The following is a 5,398-nucleotide window of genomic DNA, read 5'->3' on the forward strand; positions in this document are numbered from 1 at the left end:
TTGACCCATAGATGAGTTCAAGTACACTGTTGCATTTCCAAGTGGAGATTTTCTTGTTATCTTTCCATTTTTAATTTCTAGTTTTATTCCCTTGTAGTCAGAGAACACATCTAGGTGATTTCAATATTTTTAAGATATTTTATGGCCCAGGATATTGTTTATCTTGGTGTGTGTTCCATGGACACATGAAAAAAACTGTACCAGCTTTTGATATGCAGAATGTTTTGCAAGTGTTACTTAGATCTTGTTTGTTGATAGTGGGTACCAGTTTCTCCATATCTGTACTCATTTTCTGTCTAGTTCTATTAATTGTTGAGAAAAAGGTTAAAGCCTCCAACTCTAACTCTTTCTCCTTTTAGTTGAAACCGTTTTTATTCCACATATTTTGCAGCTCCACTGTCTGGTACATAAATTTGGGTGCTTGCATCCTCTTCCGTCATTATACAGTGTCCTGCTTTGTCTCTGACAACCCCCTGTGCTGTGACGTCTGCCACATCTGATGTTCATAGAGCCACTCTCATTTCTCTGTGGTTGAGGTTCTTGTGAGTGGATATATTTTCATTCTTTCATTTGTAACCTGCATAGAGAAGGTGTTTCTTGTAGACCATAGTTGGATGGTGTTCTTTTTAATCCACTCTGCCCATCTCTGTTTTTTTTAATTTGCAGATTTAGATCTTCTCAATGATTTAATGTAACTATTGCTAAGTTGGTACTTAAGTCTAATGTTTTATTTTTTTGTTTTGTGTTTGCTTAGTACGAGAAGCTGGTAGATGATTATTTTCTTTTATCATTTAAAAATATTACGCCACTTTTTCTGTACTACATCATTCTTGATACGAAATCCACTGTCATTTGAAGCAGTTTTCCCTGTAGCTAACATGTCATTTTTCCGTAACTGCTTTCAAAGTTTTTCTTCTGGGACTTCGGTTTGCTAATTATGATGTGTCTTGGCATAGATTTCTTGGGGAGTCACTCCGCTTCTCAAATTGGTATGTTTATATTTCTTGCCAAGTTTTCGGCCATTATTTTGTTGAGTTACTTTTTAAATCCTGCTTTCTTATCTTTTCCTCCTGAAAATCCAATGCCATAAAGCTTAGATTTTTTTTATAGTCCTACACATCCCTGAGTGTTCTGTTTACTTATTTTTATCCATTTTCTCTCTGATGTTCAAACTGGGTGATTTTATTATTCTATCTTAAAGTTCCCTAATTTGATCTTCTGTTGCCTCCATTATGCCATTCACTGAGCTTTTTATTTGGGTTATTGCAATTTTCAGTTCCAAAGTTTCCTTCCAGTTCTTCCTTATATCGTCTATTTCTTTGCTGTGACTTCCCATTTTTGTTAAGTTTATAAGCTTTTATTTGTTTCAGGCATGTTCACGACTGCTCACTGCAGCATTTGTGGCAGAACTGCTGTAACATCTCTGTCAGACAGTTCTAACAGGTTCATTACCTTTGTGTTGCTTTTTTAAAAATTCACTTTGAGCTCTTCTCAGTTCTTAGTATAACAAGGGATTTTTTAAAATTAAAACATGGACATATTTACATTCTGTTATAAAAATGGACCTTACTGAAACCTCCTATCTTATCTGGTTTTCTCCCATACCGCTCCAGTAAGAAAGGGGTGCCCCCCACTTGTGACTGCCAGTTGGAGGTAGAGGTCCAGGCTCCCAGTGGGCCTTCTTCGATACTTGAGGTTGGCCACCTTCCCATTACTGCTGGAATGGGGTGGAGTTCTCACTCCTCATGTGGTGTCCATTGATCCTGCAATGGTAGTGAACTCTGTGCCTGGGAACGATGAAAAAGCTGTGTTTCCTGGGCATCCCTGAGCCACCGTAGTTAGAAGAGGGAAGGGCACGCTCTTACCATGGGGGGTGGGAGGAGCAGTGAAGTCCAGGCCCGTCCACGGTCTCCATCAACACTATGACGGGGGTGCCTTAGCACCAGCCAGTGCGTGTGGAAGTTTTATCCCTCTACTTGGTCTTCTGTCACGTAGACCCGGAGGGGATATTGAGGTGCCGCCTTACAGCCTTTCAAGGGTGGGCGTTCAGGACCCCCACTTGGCCTTTTCTAGTAGGGATAGGTGTGGGCCCCAGTTTTTTCTGTGGAGTCTGGCTGCAGTGGAAAAGTTACTGTCTAAAAGTTTTATATTTTGTTAGGCTTCCCTTTCTACAGACTAGCTAGAAAAAGCAGGCATTTGCTGGGGCATAATTTTCTGTGCATACAGGCACTTCTGTGTGGCTGATTTCTTCAGCGACAGGTCTGGGATATTAGAGGCGGAAGGAAAACCCAGGGCCTCCCCCGCCTGTCCTCCCTCAAGCCCCAAGGCCCAGCACATGAGCATCCTTCTTTCCACCCCTCAGAGTCCTCTTAGGATTTTTTAAATAGAATGTTCTGGGGGTTTAGTTTTCTATAATGGAAATAATCAGAAAAAGCAGTAAGTGATTTTAGAATGTTTAACACTTCATAAGGCAATAATGAGATTGTTATGTAACGTTGCAGGCAACTCAGGTCAGATATAAAATCAGTTACCCAGGATCTGCTGGGGTTGATGAGATGCCAGTTTCCATGCCCCTAATCCACGTGAAGTAACAGGCAATGTTTTGTTTCATGGTGAGGATGTATGGCCCGACCTGGAAGACCAAAGGGACCGGATGTCATCGCTCCAGCCTGACTCACTGAAACTGCCGTGGCCCCCTCACTCGGAGGTCATATGCTGTTACAAGTCATCAGAAGTGACCCAAGTGGACAATTCACTTTATACCATGACTTTCTTAAAGGAGTTTTCTTGTCCCCTTGCCCCTCCATCCTCCCGCAACTGACAATCCTTTTTCTCTAAGATCAAAAAAACGATAGAGCCACCCCTCCTCTCTCTTTGCTTGTTTAATGGACAGAGCATTCCTAGTGACAGGGTGGTGTAGGAAAGGAGGGCCACTTCCATAAAAATGATGTTTCATGTGTACCCTCTGTTAGACTGTGCTTGGAGGAAGAGGTGGGGAAGGGGTGGTGCCTGTGTGGGGTAGACAGAATTGCATTATTATGCAAGAACCAGGAGCCTGAAAATTGACCTAAGGAGGGGTCCACAAGAATGTAGTCAAGTCAACTGAGAGTAAAACCAAAATAAAACAAAAATCAGTGGTTCATGCTGACACCAGCAGCCTGCACGCTACCAAAAACCCTCCCTGCTGTCATTAGTGAATAGAAGGAGGTTTCTCTTCACAGGTAACTCTTCAATCCTTCATTGTCACTTAAACTGCTGTTTCTTAGAGACCAGGCGTGGTGTTCATTTTCACCTTATTTCCCCTTTAAACAATGCTAAGATCAAAGAAAAGTGGAATAAAAATACAAAAATGTGAGGGAAGGTTCACAACCATACTTAGAAGAAAATATGTAACACTAAATGATTTTACCTATTTAATAAAACTAGTGCAAACTCGATCACTAACTCTGCATGATGTTGCATAAGTGAAGGGAACCAGGTTTGCTAAAGTAATTGTGGTGATAGAAATATATTGGCCTCAGAAGCTACTGAGGTGCTTTATTCTATCCTAGGACAGTAAAAAAAGAAACTAAAAATAAAAGAAATGTAGGAGTGCTTTTAATTAAAAATACAACAAAAACTATTTCAGAAAATAGGTCAGAGATTTAATTTATGAACGGCAAAACCCTATAAAATAAAAAGTACATTTTCTTGGCACTATGTCATACAGTACATATGAAACTAAAAAATGCTAACTAATGTATACAAACCTTTTACAGATACGGCTGAACTGTCACAAAATCAAGATGTGAATAACTTGAACAATGCAGTGAACAAGTGTGACAGGATAAACTTACAGAAAGTGGTGTGAATACTAGGACTCTCCTGGTATGTCCTTTGTGTGGCATGGATGCCAGTGAGGTGACACTCCGGACTGCTCTCCAGTCCTCACACACTCCTCTCCGAGGGATCAAGCCGGCTGTTCAATGAAGACGGGAAAATGTGGTACAGACACCAGACCCTTCCTCTTCTCTTTCTCTTAAAACCAAGCTCAGAGCAGGAAGCATCCAATCTGCTCTGTTACTCTGGGCCATGATTTGATCACAACAGCCGCTCCTGTTATCAGAGGGCCACATGAGCCCACCACTGCCTGTGACCCACTGGGTAACTCTGCCTAAATCTGAGCTTTTGTGTTGAAATACTTACTTTCCCATGGTTATAAGCCATATTCTCTAACATCAGCATGATCAGTAATCTAAGTATTGTTGCCACCTGCAACAACATAAGTGGAAATAAGTCAGACAGAGAAAGACAAAAACATTTATAAGCGAATGAAAGGTCAGAGGGGATTAAACTGCAAACTCATACGTGAGACTGAAGGGTAACAAAAGCAGTGTCTATCAGATCTTGTAGGACAGAACTACAGTAACACTTAGAGTAAATCCCTGACCTTAAATATGTATATTAGAAAAGAATGAAGGAGGAAAAGGTAAAATAAGCACTAAGAATTTTTTAAAAGAAAGATCAAAATTAATATGAAGTAAGTTGAAATAAGGTCATAATAACTTAAAAGCAACCATTAATGAAAGTTTTAAAAAAGATAATGAAGAATTGGTACAGCCATTATGATCGACAATCTGTCATTTCCAAAGAAAGAAAGAAGAAAGAAACTAAAAGTTGAACTATCATATGGTCCAGCAGCCCAACTCTTGGGCACATATCTCAAAGAATTAGAGTTAGTATCTCAAAGGGATATCTGCACCCCCATGTTCATTGCACCATTGTTTACAACAGCCAAAATATGGAAACAACCTAGGTATCTGTCGATGGATTGTTGTATGAATGAGATTATAATATCTCATTCATATATGCACACACATACACATATATATGCACATATTATATATGCACACACATACACATATATACATACACAATGGAATGTTATTCAGTTGTCAGAAGAAAGGAAATCCTGCCATGTGTGACAACATGGATGGACCTTGAAGACATTATGCTAAATGAGGTAAGTCAAACAGAGAAATAACAAATAATTAATAATATCCCTTATATGTGGAATTGATAAAAACACTAAACTTTAAAAAACAGAGAGTAGAATGGTAGTTACCAGGGTCTGGGGGTAGGGAAATTCGGGAGGTCTTGTTTCACTGTATAAACTTACAACTAGTAGATAAGTAATTTCTGAAGATCTAATGAACAATGTAGAGATGATAATCAAGAAGATTGTATATAAACGTCAAAGTTAGCACGAGACAAAATCTTAACTATTCTCAACACAAATAAGAAATGATGAGTATGTGGTATGATAAAGGTTTTAGCTAATGCTACTGCTGTGTACATAGTGCAATAGAAATGGATTAAACCTACACATTGTGCACCTGAAACTTACACAATGTTATAC

The 5,398-nt window shown here is 39.4% G+C and overlaps 1 non-coding gene across 1 annotated transcript; it reads left to right on the plus strand.

The window, feature by feature from the left end:
- The first annotated feature begins 3,425 nt into the window (after positions 1 to 3,425).
- On the plus strand, positions 3,426 to 3,558 carry LOC119049209 (small nucleolar RNA SNORA66). Its single transcript, XR_005082479.1, has one exon. It is a non-coding gene; the product is annotated as a small nucleolar RNA SNORA66 (small nucleolar RNA).
- The last annotated feature ends 1,840 nt before the right edge of the window (positions 3,559 to 5,398 follow it).

This window comes from Artibeus jamaicensis, unplaced genomic scaffold, assembly GCF_021234435.1.
Source record: "Artibeus jamaicensis isolate MK-2021 breed Jamaican fruit bat unplaced genomic scaffold, CSHL_Jam_final scaffold_660, whole genome shotgun sequence".
NCBI lineage: Eukaryota > Metazoa > Chordata > Mammalia > Chiroptera > Phyllostomidae > Artibeus > Artibeus jamaicensis.